Below are 23,142 nucleotides of genomic sequence, written 5' to 3'. Positions count from 1 at the left end.
GAAGATCCACTTCAGTGCCAGACAAGAGTTGTTTTTAGAATTTTATATGACATAAATTTTGTTTTGGACAAAGATTTTAAAATTGTTTATAATGATTTTTAACATGTGTTGTATATGTCATATCTCAACATACTTTATAACTACTATTCCTTAGGTTTTTACATACATACATACATACATACATACATACATACATACATACATACATACATTATCATTATAGACTGTTTTGCTTTTCAGCGTTCAGTCTGCAAGCCTCTGTGAATTTACTAAACGTCGCCACAATCCTCGATTTGCAACTAGTGTTGTGGCCTCATTTAGTTCTATACCTCTTATCTTTAAATCATTAGGAACCGAGTCTAACCATCATCGTCTTGGTCTACCTCTACCTCTCTTACCCTCCATAGCAGAGTCCATTATACTCCTACGTAACCTATCCTCCTCCATTCACCTCACATGACCCCACCACCGAAGCCAGTTTATGCGTACAGCTTCATCCATCGAGTTCATTCCTAAATTAGCCTTTATCTCCTCATTCCGAGTACCCTCCTGCCATTGTTCCCACCTGTTTGTACCAGCAATCATTCTTGCTACTTCAAATCAAATCAAAATCTCTTTATTTGCAAATGAGGTGTCTACCTCGGTGGCAAATGGTACACTAAAATACATTATTGTCAAGCACTAAATATTAAATAAACAAGAAGAAAAATTTCCTATAATACAATATTATACAATTTACGCTAACAATTTTTTCTATTAAACACACAGCTCATCCTTAATAAATTTATATTGTTTACAAAATTCAACTTATAATATAATACAGTATGTGGAATTACTTCAAATGATACTATACAACTGGTATAAGATTAAAATTTACATTGCATTTATTTATTTATTATTTTTTTACCTATTCTGGAACCTAAGTAGCATAACGACCTGCTGCATCTTAACCAGAGCCCCTTTTGCCACCACTTTTCAGAGTTCCTGAAGGGCCTTCACAGCTACCGTAGCGGTCCCAGGGCCCTCGAAGTCCCCACTGTACTTCACCCCTACAGGCAGTCCACTACTTTGGCTGTTCAAACTCCTTAGACCAGAGGATGGAATTAATTTATTCACACACATTTTTTATTTACATTAACCTGCACTGGTTGAATGCCGTCTAACATTTCACTTATTTTCTCTGTTTCTGTTTATTCTCTTCTTGAATATCTGTACAGATTTTGGAAAAGGATCAAACACTACCCCTGGTAAACTGTTCCACTCCTTCACACCCTTCCCAATGAATGAAAATTTACCCCAGTCGCTTCTGCTAAGAGTCCTTCTAATTTTATATTTGTGGTTAATCCTGCCGATGTAATTATTTTCCAACTGAAGCCTCTCACGGATATCTCCCCATGCTTCTCCTGTATAGGCTCTATATAATCCTATAAGTCTAGTTTTCTCCCTTCTCTTACTTAAAGTTTCCCACCCAACTTCCTTTAACATTTTTGATACACTACTCTTTCTCCTGAAATCCCCTGTTACAAATCTTGCTGCTTTCCTCTGCACACTATCTATTTCTTTTATTAGGTATTCTTGGTGAGGATCCCAAACACTGTTTGCATATTCCAATAATGGACGAACCATACTTAAGTAACTTTTCTCTTTAAATTCTTTGTTGCATCCTTTAAGTAGCCTCATTATGACATGTAACGATCTGTATGATTTCCCAACAATGTCATCCACATGACCCTTCCAGTGTAAATTACTTTCAAATCTCACACCTAAGTATTTGCACTTGCCATCTTTTGGGATAACTACCTCATCCAAAGCATATTCAAATACAGTTTTAAAGCTCCTGTTTGTAAATGTTGTAAGAGTTGATTTGTCACCATTAACCTTCATAGTATTATCTTCAACCCATTGTTGGATACTCTCAAGGTCCCTTTGTAATTCTGAACAATCCTCAATGTTATTTATTTCCCTATAAACAATTATGTCATCTGCATACAATCTTATTTTTGATGTTATATTATTCCCTAAATCATTTACGTATATTAAGAAAAGTAACGGACCGATTATACTACCCTGTGCAATTCCTTTACAAACTTTCTCTTCCTGCGATACATTATTTCCTACTTCGACTTTCTGAACATTTAGAAATGTTTTTATCCAACGTGTAACCCTTACGTCCAATCCTATTCCCTCCAATTTCTTTAATAATATTCCATGTTCCACTCTATCAAAGGCTTTGGAAAGATCTATGGCTATGCAATCTAACTGGCCTCCTGAATCCAATTGATCTGATATGTCCTGCTGAAATCCCACCAGTTGTGCCTCACAGGAAAATTTCTTTCTAAATTCATACTGGCTCCTCATGAACCAATTTTTATCATCACATATTCCTCTGATGTACTTTGATATTAAATTCTCCAGTATTTTACAAACTATACTGGTCAGGCTGATTGGTCTGTAGTTCTCTGGTTTCTTTTTATCACCCTTTCCTTTATAAATTGGTATTATTATAGATTCCTTCCATTCCTTTGGTATTACACTATTATTTATGACATAGTCAAAGAGAAATGTTAAATAAGGCACTATGTACCACCCCATTGTCTTTAATACCTCCCCAGTAATTTGATCACTTTCTACTGCTTTTCCTTGCTGAAGCAGTTGGATTTCTCTGAAAATATCTTCATTTGTGAATAAGAAGCTTTTTTTTTCCCTCTGTGTCTCTCCCTCTCTACCTTCTGTTTCAGTTTCCAACTCCTGACAATCATCTACTGAATCTCTGAATTCTCTACTAAATAGGTTTGCTTTCTCAGTATGTTAAATAGTGTTCATCCCCTTTTCCCATCATTGTAGGAATTTGGATTCCTTTTCCTTTTTGATTCCTGATATATGAATACAGCTTTTTCCATTTCCCTTTGTGGTCATTATCCTCTTGAACTATGCCATTCATATAATTCTCTTTTGCTTCCTTTTTCACTCTATTCAGTTCCCTCATTAGCTGTTTTCTAGTTTATCTACTCTCCCTACCCTCTTTGATTTTCCTGTTTAACAGGGTCTGAGGTCATATTACCCTTCTTAACAGGTACAAATCTCTTCTCTCCTTCCCAAATGATTCCTTTAAATTTAGCCCAAAGTGTATCCACATTACTCCCTTCACTTAACCAACAACTGAATTGTGATTTAAGGAAAGTCCCAAATTCATCAACTTTAGTTTTTCTGTACAATTTCTTGTCTTATGTGACCCTTTTAATAAGCCTTTTTGGTACCAGTCCTACATCCATTATTACAGCCGTATGGTCACCAATTCCTTCAATTACCTCAGTTTTATCAACAATTTCCCATGGTTTAACCAAGAATACATCTAGTAAGTTATTGAGGAGTCGGTTCTTGTACTACCTGTGTAAATCCTCCCTCCAAAATTAACTTATTTGCCAATTTCTGTTCATGGGCTTCACTTGCAGCTCCATTCTATTCAACTTCAGGCAAGTTTAGATGTCCCCCAATTATTACCATATCATTATTATTGTTTTTATTAGTATAATCTATTATTTTCTCAAATATTTCCATGTCTCTTTCCTCTCTTCCAGGCCTGTATGTTCCTATAATTCCCACCTCCTTCATATTATGACAAACTAATTTTATCCCTAATATTTCATCCCTTTCATCGGTAAACCATTCATGTGAACAATAAGTTTCCTTCACCAGAATAAACATCCCCTCTCCCTTTTTATCTCCTCGGTCTCTTCGATAGACTGTGTACCCTTCTGGAAATACTTTTCTATTACCCATCCCTTCTCTCAACCACGATTCCACTCCTATCACCACATCAGTCTCATAAGATTCCATCAATGTACCGAATTTTAATTGTTTATTTACTACACTCTGACAGTTTACCAAGAGCAATCTCAGACCCCCTTCTTCCCTAAAACTTGACTGTTGCAATTGGGTAACTTGAAATTCCTTACTTTTCTGAGTTTCATTTTCTAGTTGACTGAGCCAGCTTGAAGTACCGCTGGCTCTTTCTACTAGTTTTCCTGGTCAGTATTATAACTCAAGGGAGTTGCCTTTTTTACAGTACATATCTTAAGATTAATAAAATCTAGAACAATATTTGCTATCTTTCGTTTACCTGAATTGTTTAGATGAAGGCCATGCTTTGTGTAACAGTGTCTCTCACTTTCATATCTGTTACTTCTAATTTATGAATAAGATATCCTGAGTCCACCCAGCTTTCGCTCCCGTTGGTCTGAAACCAGACCGATGTAAAGATAGTTTTGTCTGGGAGCTGACTTCCTTCTTACAGAATACTGTTGATCGCAACTGCGAGCTCATTGCGTTAGCTTTACGACACCTTGATTCAATCTCACTTACTATATTACCATCCTGGGAGAACACACAATCTAAATACTTGAAATTATCGACCTGTTCTTGCTTTATATCACCAATCTGACATTCAATACTGATGATTTTCTTACCCACTGACATCAATTTAGTCTTCGAGAGGCTAATTTTCATACCATACTCATTGCACCTATTTTCAAGTTCCAAGATATTACACTGCAGGCTTTCAGCACAGTCTGCTATTAAGACCAAGTCGTCAAAATAGGCCAGACTGCTTACTACATTTCCACCTAACTGAATCCCTCCCTGCCATTTTATACCTTTCAGCAGATGATCCATGTAAATTACGAACAGCAAAGGTGAAAGATTACAGCCTTGTCTAACCCCTGTAAGTACCCTGAACCAAGAACTCATTCTACTATCAATTCTCACTGAAGCCCAATTGTCAACATAAATGCCTTTGATTGATTTTAATAGTCTACCTTTAATTCCATAGTCCCCCAGTATAGTGAACATTTTTTCCCTCGGTACCCTGTCATATGCTTTCTCTAGATCTATGAAACATAAACACAACTGCCTATTCCTCTCGTAACATTTTTCAATTACCTGGCGCATACTGAAAATCTGATCCTGACAGCCTCTCTGTGGTCTGAAACCACACTGGTTTTCATCCAACTTCCTCTCAACGACTGATCGCACCCTCCCTTCCAAGATGCCAGTGAATACTTTGCCTGGTATACTAATCAATGAGATATCTCAATAGTTGTTGCAATCCTTCCTGTTCCCTTGATTAAAGATAGGTGCAATTACTGCTTTTGTCCAATCTGAAGGTACCTTACCAACACTCCATGCTAATTTTACTATTCTTTGAGGCCATTTCATCCCTGCCTTCCCACTACACTTCACCATTTCAAGTCTAATTTCATCTATTCCTGCTGCCTTATGACAATGGAGTTCATTTACCATCCTTTCCACTTCCTCAAGCATAATTTTACCAACATCATTTTCCTCCTCCCCATGAGCTTGGCTGTTCACAACATCACCAGGATAATTTCCTTTTACAGTGAGAAGATGTTCAAAATATTCCCTCCACCTCTCCAATTATTCCCTGGGATCTATTATGAGTTCATCTGAATTACTCAAAACACTGTTCATTTCCTTTTTCCCTGCCTTCCTTTCTTTATTACTGTCTAGAAAGGTTTCCCTGCTGCCTGACCTAGCCTTTCCAGGTTATTACCAAAATCTCCCCATGACTTCTTTTTGGATTCAACAACTATTTGTTTCACTCTGTTTCTTTCGTCTGCATACAAATCCCTGTCTGCCTCGCCCGTTGTTTGGAGCCATTTCTGATAAGCCTTCTTTTTACGTTTACAAGCTGCTCTCATTTCATCATTCCACCAAGATGTTCGCTTTTTCCCATCTTTACACACAGTTGTTCCTAGGCATTCCCTTGCTGTTTCTACTACAGCATCCCTGTATGCCACCCATTCACTTTCTATATCCTGAACTTGCTTACTGTCTACTGTTCAAAACTTCTCACTAATCATATCCATGTACTTCTGTCTAATTTCCTCATCCTGGAGATCTTCTACCCTTATTCGTTTGCAGACAGATTTCACTTTCTCTACCCTAGGCCTAGAGATACTTAGTTCACTACAGATCAGATAGTGGTCTGTATCATCGAAAAATCCCCGGAAAACTCGTACATTCCTAACAGATTTCCTGAATTCGAAGTCTGTTAAGATGTAGTCTATTATGGATCTGGTACGCCTAGCCTCCCATGTGTAGCGGTGAATAGCCTTATGCTTGAAGAATGTATTCGTAGCACCTAAACCCATACTAGCACAGAAGTCCAGCAAATGCTTCCCATTCCCATTAGCTTCCATATCTTCCCCACATTTACTAATCACCCTTTTGTATCCTTCAGTTCTATTCCCAACTCTTGCATTGAAATCGCCCATTAGCACTATTCTATCCTTGCTGTTGACCCTGACCACGATGTCACTCAATACTTCATAAAACTTTCAACTTCATCCTCATCTGCACCTTCACATGGTGAATACACGGACACAATTCTAGTCCTAATTCCTCCAACTGACAAATCTACCCATATCATTCGCTTATTTACGTGCCTAACAGAAACTATGTTGCATGCAATGGTATTCCTGATAAAGACCCCTACCTCAGACTCTGCCCTTCCCTTTCTAACATCTGTCAAATACACTTTATAATCTTCTATCTCTTCCTCGTTATCTCCCCTTACCCGAATATCACTTACTCCTAGCACATCCAGATGCATCCTCTTTACTGACTCAGCCAGTTCTACTTTCTTTCTTCTATAAGCCCCATTAATATTGATAGCTCCTGATCGAATTCCATTTTGTTCGCCAAGTTGTTTCCAAGGAGTCCCTCGCCTGTCAAATGGGAGTGGGACTCCATTACTCCAATAGATCCGAGGCTTGCTTAAAATGTTCTGAGCTCGGTAAATTCATGAAGCAAGATGCTACCCTACTTGCACATAGTCCAAGTGAGGATCTCTCCTCTAATGGGTTATGGACCCCTTAGTGTTTTTAGCCTTAAGAAATCACAGTTCAATTTTTATAAATTATAAATGTCAATTTCCTCTAAATAATGTTTGTTTTAAGATAAAACAAGGCTGATAATGCCCAATAAAAGAAGGGCGAAACATGTCCCCTTAAAATTTAGAATTTCTATGTTTATTTAACCACATAACGTGGTATTAATTGTATTGAATAGGTGGGGTAAAAGATATACTCCTTTTGTAAACTAAGTGAGAAAATACCACTTACTTGAGCAGCTCTTTTATCGGAAATTGCCCAGAACAAATCTAGCTGCTTTTCTTTGGATTTTCTCCAGTTCTTGAATCAAGTAATCCTGGTGAGGGTCCCATACACTGAAACCACACTCTAGTTGGGGTCTAACCAGAGACTTATATGCTCTCTATTTACATCCTTACTACAACCCATAAATACCCTCATAACCATGTGCAGAGCTCTGTACCCTTTATTTACAATCACATTTATGTGATTACCCCAATGAAGATCTTTCCTTATATTAATATCTAGATATTTACAATGATTCCCACAGGGAACTTTCACCCCATCAGTGCAGTAATTAAAACTGAGAGGACTTTTCCTATTTGTGAAATTCACAACCTGACTTTTAACCCCGTTTATCATCATACCATTGCCCACCGTCCATCTCGCAATACTATCGAGGTCATTTTGCAGCTGCTCACAATCTTGTAACTTATTTATTACTCTGTACAGAATAACATCATCTGCAAAAAGCCTCATCTCTGATTCCACTTCTTTACACATACCATTGATATATATAAGAAAACATAAAGGTCCAATAATACTGCCTGGAGGAATTCCCCTCTTAATTTTTACAGGGACAGGTAATGCTTCGCCTACTCTAATTCTCTGAGTTCTATTTTCTAGAAACAGATCCACCCATTCAGTCACTCTTTTGTCAAGTCCAATTGCACTCATTTTTGCCAGTAGTCTCCCATGATCTACCCTATCAAATGCCTTAGATAGGTCAATCGCGATACAGTCCATTTGATCTCCTGAATCCAGGATATCTGCTATATCTTGCCGGAATCCTACAAGTTGAGCTTCAGTGGAATAACCTTTCCTAAACCCAAACTGCCTTCTATCAAACCAGTTATTAATTTTGCAAACATGTCTTATATAATCAGAAAGAATGCTTTCCCAAAGCTTACATGCAATGCATGTCAAACTGATTGGCCTGTATATTTCAGCTGTATGTCTATGACCCTTTCCTTTATACATAGGGGCTACTATAGCAACTCTCCATTCATTTGGTATAGTTTCTTCATGCAAAAATACAGCAGTAATGTCATCTAGCGGAGACCAGTAGCAGAAGAGAAGACAGAGCACAAATCAACTAACAACAGTCAGTGTAGCATTATTTTTGATCAGTTTTATAAGTTAGGACATTGCAGGCCATCAAATTAGTTCTATAGCAGTTTGGCAATATTATGACACCCAGGGGCAAGAGATTCTTTCATTTCCCCTCTCCTGATCCTTCTTCTTCTTCTACTTCTTCACAGTTTCATCTTTCTGATCAATATGGGCTGATGACTATACAGTTTTGTACCTCACAAAAACAATCATGACAACAATGACCATCATTGCCAGTTGTTTCATTAGCATGTTGATTGAACAATACCGTATTTCCACCCAGCAAGATTCAGTGTTTATGGACTTATCTAAATTTCTCAATATCTCTGTTATCATAGTCTGTGTGGTAAATTTGTGAGAGATGTTAATGGTCAGAAATTGTAGTTTCTATAACTTTTGTTAGCACCTGCTGCCATTTCTTGATAAATGCAGTAATTTTGCATCAGTCTCTTGGCACACAGTAGCGGCGATTGGGAATTAGAAGAGGGGGGCCAAAAAATATACAGACAACAGAAATTAGCCAGGTTGAGCGATATAGGGGGCAGGGGGGTTATACAAATCAAAACTGAAACAAAAAGCTACAAAATGGTAAGTTTCTGATGCTCTATGAGCGAATTTCAACACAGAGGTAAAGGTTGACATTTTACTAAAGTGTTGCAATAATAGTTTTTTATGAGATTTTGATTCAATACTATACAATAAAACTTTCACCAAAGAAACAATATTACACACGGTGTGATTATAAAATTAAAAAATCATTTAATATTTGACTACACTCTAAGAAACTAACAGAAAATATTAAAGAGACTGCCAGACTGACGAATGCACGCGGCAAGCAGGTGAATTATACCTCAGTGTCCACGACCTTGGCAAAAAATATACCCCTGTTACCCTTCCTCATAGGATTTGCAAAGTCTCCACTACTTGCTGTGGCGCTATACAAATCTGTTAGCTGCGACGAACGACATTTTGTGCGTATTTTCGATAATAATTTTGTTAATGATTAAAAATTTGCACAACTTTTTTTTTTAATAATTCCTATAATTCCTAGTTTCAGTCAGCTAAAATGGAATAAAAATGTAATGTTTTCTCTACAAAGTGGGGGAGCCGCTACTGTTGGCACTGGCCAGAGCAAAATGTAGCTTCCAAAGAAGTCTCATTTATAGTTGTGACAGTAACTTTCTGGCCCAGTGGGGAAAGCAGGCAAACCACTTCACTCCTCATCTTACCTAGTACACCTCATTTTAGCACTGCCAATGGTTTTAGTGGTTTCCTTATAGCCACATAACCTTCGGTGGTACTATCTGGGGATCCAACCAGCCTCCGGACTGATGATCTATCAGACACAACTTTTGCTATGTTAAGTGTCTAGATAGAACCAATACAGTACCGTACAGTATTTCCAGATATATGGTATTTAGAAGTTAATAAAAAATGCAATAATCATGAATTATTCCATTATTATTCCTTGAAAAAATAATAAATGCATGACACATGAAAGAATGAAAATAATATTTTGCACAGGTAATTTTAGCAGGAACATCTGCCTTCATTTCTTTCATAATACTGTATACGGTACTAAAAGAAAGAATACTCTAGCGCAACTAGTCCCAAGGAGCCTTTGGCCTACCAAGCAACCACTGCTCTACCTGTAGGCCTGCAGATTATGAGGTGAACTATGTTCAGTGCAACAAATCCTCTTGGCCATTATTCATGGCTTTCTAGACCAGAGCCACCAACTCACAGACAGATAATTCCTCAATTGTAATCACATAGTTTCTCCCTCAGGTCAGGTAAAAATCCCTGACCTGGCCAGGAATTGAACACAGGGCCTCCAGGTAAGAGGCATGAATGTTGCCCCTACACCACGGGGCTGTCTCTGAGGATTAATCGAATAATATATAACCTACTGCATACCCCAGCTATTTCTCCAACAGTAAACTCATTTAGAAATGAAGAGCAGTTCCTACAGAAGACAGAAACTTCTAAAAGTTGGATAAATCTTAGGATACTGAAAGATTAGTATATCTTCGAAAAGCATATTTGTACGTATATAGGCTTTTGTATAAGAACATAACATTTGTCAGGTTGAAGTGCTGCTGGCAAGAAAATCTGATGTTCTAGCTATATTTTAAGAAGTATTGTAACAAGTGGATGGTTTCTAATCTTAACAAAAAGGGCACATCTCTTTACACAAACATGAGGAACAACAGTGGATTAAACAGTTATTTCAGGACAACAGCAAGCACACACAGCATATTACATTATTACGTGTGGAAATTAAAAAAATACTCCTTGTGACTTGTACTGTATGTTTATTATAATAAATTCAATTTAAAAAAGTGTAACATTATTCTGAAAACGTAATTAATTTACATTTAAAATGTAATACCTACAAGCAGTAATATGTTACAACTTTGAAACTTTCACTAATCATACTTTCACCAGTATTCTGATTTCTGTTTTTGTATGGAAGTAATCGCTTTTACTTTTCAAACTATGCAATTTGATGAACTTGTAGCAGCATTTTTGTAAAGCAAACACATAATTTGCTATGAGGAAAGCATTCATTAATGCAATTACTGAAATTATGAAAATTAAAATTAAATTTTTGTAAAAATGTAGGGAATCACTGCATACAAAACAGTAATTTTAGGATATCAGTAAGTCCACACAGCAGAGGAAGACAGCATTATTATTTGGGAATGAATAATACTCCATGTGATTTGTTGTGTGTTTATTATAAATTCAATAAAACATCTAAAATCATTCCAAGAAATGGAATGAACATATAGTTATAAAAAAACAACATACATTGTAAGGCCTCAAGATTTCTGTCAGCAGCTCAAGGGAAGGATGAGTTAACAGGTGTATAAATATCATGCACATTCCAACACTCACTTAGCATAGTATAAACAAAAGAGTTAAAGCCTATAATAACTTTCAGACAATTTCCAATTACAGTAAACTTAGAACGGTAATTGGAAAGATGCTACACAAATAATGAAAAGGTTTTAGAACTTTGCATTCAAGTCTGCAGAAATAATTGCTAAATGGATACAGTGATAAAGCTTATTTATTTTAGACTAAAGATTTAATCATCACATAATTAAGACATAATGAAGTGGGTCAATGACCTAAATGTTAGACCTCTTAAAACAACAATTATTGCCACCATCATCATCAAACATGAGGAGGCTAGTCTGGGCCAAGGGAAAGCTTAACTAGAGGAGGAAGCAACAGCACTGTGATGCAAAGTTTGTAGATCTCTTTTTGTGTTTTCATGTTTGTGTTAGTTTCTCCTTTCTGTTTCTCTCTCTATCATGGTATTCATCCTAGTACAGTATGTGTTCCTATCCTCCTTGCTACCGCATCTCCCTATCTCTGATGACTAGAGCCCAGATTTCCATGCAAATGCATGTTCCTAGCTGCTTACACTTCAGAAACTTTGCAAATATTCATTTTATGACTAATCAATTCCAAATAACCATACTTTTTCCGTGCATGTTTGCGTGTTTTGGTCTTTTTGGGAGAAAATTCTTGCATAATGCATATTTTGAACTTTTTGAATTTAATAGCAAATAATTGGGTGTTTATATTGGATTGTATGACTTTTCTTCTGACATTGATGCATATATTATGTTAACTTGCATGATAGTGCCTTTTTGAACATTGGTTTGCAGAAGTTTGGACCATATGTCCACATTATTTGTCTATCATTGAGAGAGAAAGGAAATGTATTCCTGGCATACTACTTGAAAACCCAAGTTAGATGCATAGAGGTCCTATAATCCAGTTAGCCAACCACTTTCTTATCTGTTGCTTGAGTAAACATTGATATAAACAGGAAGATCCCTGTGTCCAATGTTCTAATCCTTAGAAATAAGGTGTCCCAGTGAAAACAAAACCCTATATTTTGCACTACTAAATGATGGCTATTTTTATGTTTGTCTATGTTAGAAGAAGAAATCAAAACTTGAATCACACTTCTGTGATGCTGCGTTACTGAGGTAGCAGCTTACAAACCTTGGTTTTGCACTGAATCCTGTTTTGTTTTCCTGGTAATTCCTACCCCAAACTTCCACTGGTCACACGTCTGAGGCCAAAATAATTGAGAAAAGAAGGGAGTTGGAAAGCAGCGCGCTAACACGCTTTAAATTGTAATTTAGTGTTGGACTGTGCTGTGATGTGTTGGTGTCATGCCACCTGTTAAAAGTCTACGAAGAGACCTCGTGTCTAAATGGACTGAGGGAAAGGAATTTCTAAGTTATTTTTTTAAAAGAGATAACTTCAGATACACTTTGTCCTAAATGTCTTTGTTTAAGTATGAACCTGTCACTTCTTGTGGCGTAGGAAGATCATTTTCTGTGTTCAGGAATGTTCTGTCAGATAAACGAATGCATTTAAATGAAGAACATGTGGATAAATTAGTTGTTGTACAGTGTTTCAAAATGAAATGAAAATATAACAATGTGGAATTGAATTCTGATAGTGCCCATTTTCTAGTTTATTGTGCATGTTACGTCATTTGATAGTGCATGAATGCATGCATATTCTGAGATTTGATAGTGCATGGAAATCTGGGCTCTGATGACTTATTTGTACATTTGTTTGTTCCATAATGCAGAAGAGTTGGTGTATACAATAGTTAAATTGAAATATTAACAATGATAGGGATTTGGCAAAGTGCCATCGTAACAAGTTGGTTACTGAGTGTTGTTTACTACTGAGTGAGAAACTTCATGAATTTCACTGTGAATGAAAGGTAAGATCCTGTTTAGGTTACTTTCACTGTAAATTTTATCACTCTTATAATACGAAGGCAGGGCATCTGACTTTAAATGAAGTGAAATATCTTTAAACGAAAACAATTTTTGTTCAAGTTGTCCACACTACTGTGTCAACATCCATTATAATGCCAACGCTTCTGCCTTTTAACAGATTCGTTTTGGAACACTGAACTAAATGGCCAAGATTACATGTCATATTTGCCACCTACTGAAAAATGATCTGATTATCATTTGTTTCTTTATTGCAGTAAATGCATTTAGGTTTTTCTTGTGAAATGTTTATTATAATTAATGATCAATAATATTGTCTTTCAGAATGTGATCACGGGTAAATACAAATGGACAAGAGGTAGAAGCACCTTTACTCAGGAAATGGAAGCGGCAAGAGTCAATGATTTGTGGCCAGGAAAATATGAGTCAATGAAGCCATTCTTTGGAAAAGGCTTAAAGCAGTGAGTATTGTCTTTTAGGCTCCAAAATAGTTGACTTAAAAGGTAAGACAGGAGAAACAACATTTTAAGTTAGCAATTGTTATTGTCCTTGCAGGGTATGGTTCCAGAATCACTAGGCCAGTGACAAGCCTTCAACCTCAACTTCAAAGATGACTGAAAATGAGGAATGCATCTGCCAACAGTCACATGACCCAAACCACGTAACTAATTAGGTAGGTAGGTAGGTAGGTGGGTAGGTAGGTAGGTAGGTAGGTACCAGCATTTTTTATCACAAACTTTGAATAACTGTCCTGTGTGCAACTACCTTTGTCCAACATAAATAAACCTGGTCCTCATTTCAATAAAAAAGTGTCTATGTGCTAAAATTGAAAATTTTGAGGTTTTTCAGTTAAAACAGGGTGTATGTAACAGCCCAGTACATGTGTAAAGGACTTGCAGCAGAAAACTTTGGAGGAACAACCCAAAGATGGAACTGGTTATATCAACAATAATACGTGTAATAAAAAAAGTGTTGAAGTTCTACTTTTCTTTACTAAACGCAGCTGCTGCCTTCACTGTGTTCAGATTTCAGTTGAAAATACTACTGGGTAGAATGAAAAAGATATTTGTGCCAAAAACTTAGAACCTTTATTCATATTTAACTGACAAAAATATCCTTATGTTGTTGTAAATCTGGTGTACACTGATTTCAAGGATTATTGTAAAATTACAGATACCTTTGTGAATTCTGGAAAGTTAAATATTTCTCAGGCTTCCAGGATTAAAATCATAAACAAAAACTGTTGAGTTGCTTGCAAGGAAGTCATTTATTTAAATTTCTATCTGGATCACCTGTAAGATTGCAAAAACTAGAAGACGACGGAAAGATCTAGCAACTATGGAGAAGCAGCAACAGGAATGCATAAACCACATCACAAGTGACAAGAAAAGGGAGTTGAGAAAAATTATCCCTTATTTGCTAGAAGAACTCAAACAATGTAATTACATAATTTTATTGTGAAGGTTTGCAGTGTGTATTAAAATTGTGGCTGTATCAAAATTACAAGTATAATAAGTTTGATAATGAAAGTTGAGACACTGATTAGTTACAAGAACATAGTACACATATCCATTCTTAGTTTTTTTTCATGTGTTTGTACTGAAGCATTTTTTTCTTTACAAACATACTTGCTTTATATGTTTCTATGCATTTACATTTTTGTAAAACTGGTGTGCTAATTTGTTTTAAATGTTACTGTGTAATAAAACTTGTTATTCTGTTGTTCTGCTTTTACACGTTGGCACTTAGACCCTCGTTAAATTATAATATTCATTTTTGGTGTAGGCTGACTGACCCCTGGGTCATGTGCCTCTACTGAAGTGGAGGTCCCGTTTCAAACTTTTCAATTTGAAGAAATATGTGTATGCATACATTCAAGAAAACTGCAATAAATTGTTCAAGAGAGACTCAAAATAAATTGTGCCGTACCCCCGGCAGGATGACCCAAAGGAGAGCGGGCCAGGGATCTGGATATAAAAGTAAGGTCCAACCCAGAGGATAATGTCAAGTCCCAATTCAAACAGCTTGACAACAACTTTATTCATAGACAATGTAAAACAAACCAATTCGGAAGCGCACGAAAATCAACATAACATAACTAAAGAAGGGTTTTAACCCGTTTCCATCTCTCATCCTTGTAAAATATAAGAGGAAATCCACTCCTCTAATAAAAGGTTTAACATAACGTAAGCTGCGCACCTTGGTACCAAATAAATGTCTTACTAATCACTACAGCGCTACATCGTATGTACAGCTCCCCAGTTACAAGGTAAGGAAAACTCTTCTATCAGTGAACTCGCAATGACACGCATACTTCCTAACTACACGTCCAGAACATTCTGGAATCTTTCTTTCATGTTACAAGAAAGGTACAACACCTTAAGTTACTTTACGTTACTTTCACAAAATATCTCGGCACCAAGCCGTTCCTTATCAATTACCACCAGATACATGGCGTTACATATCTGTACAAGTTCCTAGTTCCTCCCATCATCCTACCAACACATAGCAAGCCAGTAGATCTTACCTCCCATGCCCCTCTCACGGTCCTTGGTTCGACCCAAGAGTAGTGCTCTCCACCAAGAGCAGCAGGTAAGTGAGACGGACCACCGCCCGGCGAGGCACACTCGCTCGCCGGGAGGGGTAGGTCCCGATACCAACGTCATCACGCCCCTCTCTCGGAGAAGCCGGGAGGGGGTAAGTACACGCGAGGGAGCATGGCAGACGATCGACATACGAAAGAAATGCAAATACGGAGGGACGCCCCAGGACGGAAAGAATTCCTTGTCCATGGAGCCATAAGTGAGGAACAGGGAGAGACACATTTATTACACAATCAATGCCTAGGACATTCAGAAATACGCACAATGATGGTAGTAAATTTTCAATGAGCTCGCTAGGAGCACAGCACAGGTACCAAGTCCTTTAAGGCGGGAGGAGACCAAACACACGGTTCATAAATGATAAATAAAAAGAGATGCTGCTTTGCCTTCCTTTTTCTTTTTGCAAAATAACAACTTTCTCACAATTATTTAGCAGTTATTACATAAGAAGTGCAATACCATGATTAACCATTTCCATCACCACAAAAACAACACTTACCACAGAACTCAGTGCACAAAGTTTCTTCTCCCATGCAGATAAAGTCTGATATTGTATAAGCAAGTGTGAACACAGGATTACCCAATAACCTTCACCAATTACAAGTATTTATTAATACAGGATTGAAGCAAAGATTTATTGATAGTAGTATACGTCATTTTTAATTTTGGAGTTTTAGCAAACGACAACTAAGTCAGTAGCTATCCTGTTGAAAGATACGAATTCACTAGATTTTTCTAAGTTAAGCACCACTGTATATGAATAGAACTTTGACAGCTGATTGTATTCTGTAGGCAGGCTAAGTCCTCGACACCAAAATTAGTTCAAAGTAGGGAAAAGTAGTTAAGTTCATTCCACATTGAGTTGGGGTGGACAATTTTTTAATTAACAAATCAATTTAGTTATCTCCACCACAATTAACTGAGAAGTAAATGACCTTGTTATTAGGACCTTAAAACCAAGACCATAATATAATAGGTACAGAAAGGGAAGTTACATTAATCTGCACAAATGACTTGTTTTGCTGATTTTGAATCATAGTATTCTACAATACCTGTAAAAGGGATATCATCTTTATATTAACTATGAAATTTATCATACTATTATCAAGCGAAGAGATGATCCCACTCAGGGTGCCAGATTTCAATAGATGGAAGAGGAAGCGTTGGGTAAGGAGGAAGAGTTTGTCTGGTAGGATCTGTCATATGAAAGAAAATCTCGATATGTGCTGTTAGAGTATGTATTACTGGTAGCATAAGTACAGTTAGGGGGGACAAAGACATTGAAAGAATAAATGTACTGAATTAAGGACATATTCATCATTAATTATACCTCCATATTTCAATTCAAAACACTTGAAATAACAAAATCTTGTGATAATAGTATGCGAAAAACTACTTAAGCTGAATAAATATTTAAGATTTTCTCAAGTCAATATGTCATGTCATATTGAGACAGAAAGTTTCATAATATGAGAAACCATCAACTTCTAAATGAGATAAAACAAAGGCACTCACTGATGAAAAAGAAAAAAAAAGAGTTAATAAGAATTACATATTAATTTCCTCTTATAGCCTGTTTATGAGATTATTTAGAAGTTGGTCCTAAAGTAATGTTGAGAGGGGAATCACTGTCATCATTTTTCCTTAACCAGATGCATGAAGATAGGGGTAAATATGGTTCTTCTTCATTTTGTTCTATCAATGACCCACAACTATGGGCAAGAGCCTTTCTAAATGGAAGTGATAGCCCCTTTAAGTCATTTAGCAGCATCAGTTTTCCAGATTAAGAGCTACTGCAAAGGGGATCTGTCTCCATGATAGGATCAGCCTTATTAGATCCTGGTAGGAGGTACTACAGAGCCTCCGTGGCTCAGGTGGCAGCACGCTGGCCTCTCACCACTGGGTTCCGTGGTTCAAATCCCGGTCATTCCATGTGAGATTTGTGCTGGACAAAGCGGAGGCAGGACAGGTTTTTCTCCGGGTACCCCAGTTTTCCCTGTGATATTTCATTCCAGCAACACTCTCCAATATCATTTCATTTCATCTGTCATTCATTAATCATCGCCCCAGAGGAGTGCGACAGGCTTCGGCAGCCGGCACAATTCCTATCCTCGCCGCTAGATGAGGTTTCATTCATTCCATTCCTGACCTGGTCGAATGACTGGAAACAGGCTGTGGATTTCAATAGAAGGTACTACACTGGCAGAAGTGGAATAAACAACACTCAAGAAACTCCATAATGGAGGAGGTGATAGGACATGTCCATGCATATGAATGATTACAGCAACAGAATTCCACCACAAGATGGAAGCATTATGGTACAGCTGCTAAGTTCAATTGGCACAATTGGCGATAAGGAAACAGTGTGGCTGTTACCAGTTAGAGGTTTGGATGTATACAGTAGTGTGCCATACCACGACGATGGACTCGCAGCAAATTTTTGCAAATAAAATTACTTGGAGAGGGGTCACATAGTGGGCCTCCAAGCAGGAGGTTGGCTGTATAGACAAATTGCCAAAAGAGACTGGGGCAAGATCTTGCAACAGTCCGTCAGTGTTTCCTTAAGGCAAAATGAAGGTGTACATACTCGTAGGCAATGTATAGAACCGCCCAATCAGACCAATGCACGTGAAGACCAGAATGTTAGGACTGCAGTGGTTGAACGTACATACAGCTGGAGTCTGTCCGAAGGATCAGAAATAATTCGCTGAAGACAGGTCTTTGATCATGAATTCCTCTGCCCACTGCTGAACATGACTACAATGGTGTCACAAAGGAAATAATTATGGCAATGGCATTCATAGTTGTGACAATCTGTGGTATTCTGGGATGAAAATTGCTTCTGCCTAGGCATGACCAATGGACATATGCACATCCAACATAGACCTGGAGAGAGGCACCTGGTACCTTGTATCCATCTGAGATACACTGGGTCCACTCCATATATTATAGTATGGTGAGCAGTGTCTTGCAATAGTCGTACACATCTTACCATCACCAACAAAACCCTAACAGCCACAGCATACATGCAGCAAGTCATCCAGCTTGCCCTGCTCCCCTCACTGCATGATCACAGTGACCTTCTCTTCCACTAGGATAATGGTTGTCCTCACGCTGCAGTCGTCTCATCAATCTACAAACTTGTCCCTGTTCGAGCATGTGTGGAAGTGGATGATAAACGAGCATGTGATGTTGTACCTCAGCATTATATTCAAAATCTATATGACATTATGCAAACTAGAATCTGAGCGTGCGTAGCAGAACACTGTGATTATACCCAATATTAAAGTTTGTATTGGGGAATATATTAAATGTATCTTCAAATCATAGTTTCATTGTAATTATTCCATTGCCAAATTTCACCTTCCTATTATCATTCCTTTTGGGTGTTGCTTATTCCATTTTCACCAGTATACCTTTGAGAGTCATGACACCTGTAACTAGCATGACAGCAAATATAATGCCTTGGAAAATTACTGCAAATGCTGATGAACATTATTTCTAAATGAGTGCCCACACAAAACTGAGCTAGGAAGAAATTGTATGATTTATAAACTCTCATCTTCTAATACGGTACCAGAATGATACTGTATAGATAGGTACAATTATTTATTTAACAAGTGGGTTGACCTGTTATTTGATGTTGCCTTTTCTATTTGACGGTTGCAACTATCAGTACCATGTATTGTTGGTGTACAGGTTTGCTAATAACCTATGCTACTGTGGGATCTATACTAGTCATTCAAAGGGATAGGTCCAAGAATAAAGATTCACTACCCTGACAGGTATAGTCCCAACATTTAACTGAAGCTGAAGTGGGGGTATCACACAAAATCATTAAAATTATGGCCAAGATATCTCCTGAGCCAGCGAGTGCTTGTCTTATTGGCCAGTGCTTGAACATACTAAGTCAGTCTTGTGATAATTACGAATAGAGAGGTGCAAATTGCAACTTCAATAATGAGAATCCTAGGCAAATTGTAAAACTTCTATGAATGCAAAATTTACTTACTTGCAAACATCAGAATATTTTCTATTTTCTTCTGACAGAAGAAAAATGTCAACACAACTTTGTAATTTAGTGATATTCTTTTGACTCAGGTAACACTCGATATTTCATTTCCACATTTTGTTGGGGAAGTAACACTGTATGAATATTGTCCTTAAGCCAAAGGTAGGCATAAAATACTAAGTGTTGTCTGCTGAAGTTATTTTAAATAGGAGTGAAGACAGACAAAGCATTTTACACTCTCTGACAGTTTCAAAATGTAGGTAACTAAATTTGGATATTACCATTTATGCTTTCATGGCCTGTAATTGTAGACATGATATAGGCTTTTTGGGTTTATGCCATGTCAAGAAAATAAGGTGAAATTCTTTACGTTTCGCAGAGAACTTTGGGATGGACTTTTGCGGAGTGGTATGTGCAGGATATTTACTAAGCACTGCTGAGCAAGATGCCTTTTCAATGTAAAGGCTAAATCCTCACCCTGGAAAATGTTAGAAAACATGTTAAAGTACCTTCACCACAAGCTTCTGAAGATGCAAAGCAAAGTTCTCAGCAAAACATAAAGAATTTCACCTTATTTTCTTGAGATGGCATAAGCCAAAGAAGCCTATATCATGTCTATATTTAGATAGATTCCTTTCTTCCTACAGTAACATTCTCATGGATAAAGGAACAAAGATGAAGAAGGAAACTAGCCATAAAGCACTCTCCTATTTGCAGCTTGGGGTTAATATAATGGAATCTCTCATTATTCTGTTCTCTTTACAAATTGTCTTATTTAATAGCCTTACTATTCGAGAATAATTTGCTTGTTAATAAAATCATCTCCACTTTCGGCTGTAGCCTTACCTTATACGGATCTCTATGAATAATACTTAAGGTGACACTCCGGAGATAAAAATCAATATTTTGGTCATTTTGGCGATTTTTTTAATGTCTCAAATTGAAAGGATTTTCTTTTTTCTTGTCACAAAGTTATTCCACTGAATTCAATAAATTTAGCTCTGTAATAATACTTTGTTTGCCAATTGTAATTTTACATTTAAATCCCATTTTTCTCCCATAATATTCTGCCAAATGTAATAAAATTTGTATGATATACAGGGTGGCCCACTTAAACTTTTCACCACAGATATATCTGGAACAACAAGAGATAATGAAAAATGACTTTCATGGGCATGATGGCAGGGAAGGGACTAATTAAAGTAAATACTATGAGCCAGTCAAAAACGTAGGAAAATAGTATTTTCAATATAAACTTACGTTTTCTTAAATGGACACCCTATTATTTCTTGCACAATCATTAACATCAAAAATCACGTAAGTAATGGCATTTGTTTCATCGCAATAGGTCAATTAGATCCCAAGATATTGCAACGTGAAGTTGACGCTTGAGATAAACGAAACGCGCAGCTGTTGCATATCCCGAGAGTCAAGCGCAAACCTCACGTGCCTCTAATCGTGATGTGATTAATGTACTACTGTGCGACAGGCTCTGTGCTTAATGCTATTTGCACTGTTATCAAGAGCGATGAAAATAAGAGAAGGGTTTCCTGCCACAGTAAAAGGATATGTAAATAACGGTTTCTCTCTTGGGTGTTTTATTTACCTACACAGTACAGTGCAGTACTCTGTATTGTAATACTTCAGAATGTACATAATTCATACAGCAAAGTTACTGTAATGAAATTTAATGTCACCGGTCAGTGTAAGCTGACCCATTACACTACCCAATATACCCCTCGCCTCTGAAGGTCTGTACTAGAACGGAACGATACGACATCACCACTGTCTAGTGTGCGAAAGGTTCTCTATGAAGAAGATTGACTTGTTGGAGGTACGTTTGGGTAAATGACAGTGGTGTACTGTACACAGTAATTGGTATCAATGTTTTAAACATGGCATTAATGTAACTGTCCATCTTTTCTAGCTATTTGATATGGATTTCACTAAGGAAGAAATGGTTGACATGTTATTACTTTACGGAGAATGTCACCAAAATGGCACATGAGCAGCACAACTTTATGCACAGCGTAACCCGAACAGACATCACCCAACTCGTCCTATCTTCACTAATATTGTTAGAAGACTTTGCGCTACAGGAAGCTTGTCTCCACAACCACGGGTCCGAAGCAAGAGAGTAACACATGAAGCAGCAGAAGTTGCTGTTCTGGCAGCCATTGCAATAAATCCTCATGCCAGTTCTCGTGAAATAGAAAGACAGATTGGAATCCCTTGAACAAGCGTGCTACGCATTCTTCACAGGCATAAATACCACCCATACCACTTGTCACTACATCAAGGGCTTCACGGCAATGACTTTCAAATTCGTCTGGAATACTGCCAGTGGGTTCTGCAGCAAGGCCATGACGTTATGCGTAGGGTACTGTTTACTGATGAAGCCACGTTTACAAACCAAGGGAACGTAAACTTACACAATATGCATTACTAGGCAATTGAAAACCCACATTGGCTTTGTCAGGTAGACCATCAATGTCATTGGAGCATCAATGTATGGACAGCACATCATTGGCCCGCATTTCATTGATGGCACTTTGACTAGGCGAAAGTACAGGCAGTTCTTGAGACGTATCTTACCTGTACTACTAGAAGACCTACCTCTGAATTTGCGTCAAATAATGTGGTATCAGCATGATGGATACCCTGCGCATAATGCCATAGTGGCAAGAAATGCACTAAATCAACAGTTCCCAAATCGATGGATAGGACGAGGCAGTCCTGTTCAGAGATTTCCAGCATGATCACCGGACCTCGCCCCATTAGATTTTTTTCTTTGGGGACATTGTGAAGTGGTGTATCAGCAGGTTCCAACAACAAGGAACAACATGAAAGACCATATTACCGCTGCATGTGCCAGAAACACTGGCAGCAGTGAGTCGATCAGTGTTGGAGCGTGCACAGCGGTGTTGCCATGTAAATGGCGATCTCTTCAAACAGGCTTGGTAGAGTTTCTGTTGTGAGAAATCCGGTTGCATACCAGCATACATGTTTGTGTGTTTCTGAGAATTTTGTTCATTTTGTACGTACTGCTGTACAAACATACGTTTATGTCATCACTTCACCATGTGAAAAAATTCATGTGTAATGTAGTAATTAAAAATGTTCTGTAACATGTTCTGTACTTGTCATGTAACATTATGTAATTAACGTTCAACTATGTACAGTAAACCAGCATTTTTCCCCTCTGCTAGATCCTCGGTCAGCGATTGATTTTGTAATACCCCGACCGGTGATATTCAATTCTGTTACCGTTATGTCCATTCCAGTACTGTACAGTAGTAGAGATCAATAGAACATGAACGAGCAACTCCTTTCTTTATAATTCCATTGTGTGTGACTGGAAATAGGTATTGTTTCAAGCCTCTTCATAACAGTGCAAATAACATTAAGTACAGCGCCTGTAGCATCATAGTACGGCAATCATATCGCGAGTAAGAGGACCGCGA

The 23,142-nt window shown here is 37.5% G+C and overlaps 1 protein-coding gene across 4 annotated transcripts in view; it reads right to left on the bottom strand.

Annotated features, from left to right (window-relative positions):
* The window catches only part of FER (tyrosine-protein kinase Fer), a 751,747-nt gene that overhangs the window by 75,493 nt on the left and 653,112 nt on the right, over window positions 1-23,142 (bottom strand). The window lies entirely within an intron of this gene.

This window comes from Anabrus simplex, chromosome 1 (genome assembly GCF_040414725.1).
Source record: "Anabrus simplex isolate iqAnaSimp1 chromosome 1, ASM4041472v1, whole genome shotgun sequence".
Classification (NCBI taxonomy): domain Eukaryota; kingdom Metazoa; phylum Arthropoda; class Insecta; order Orthoptera; family Tettigoniidae; genus Anabrus; species Anabrus simplex.
This window is presented reverse-complemented; position numbering and strand designations above follow the sequence as displayed.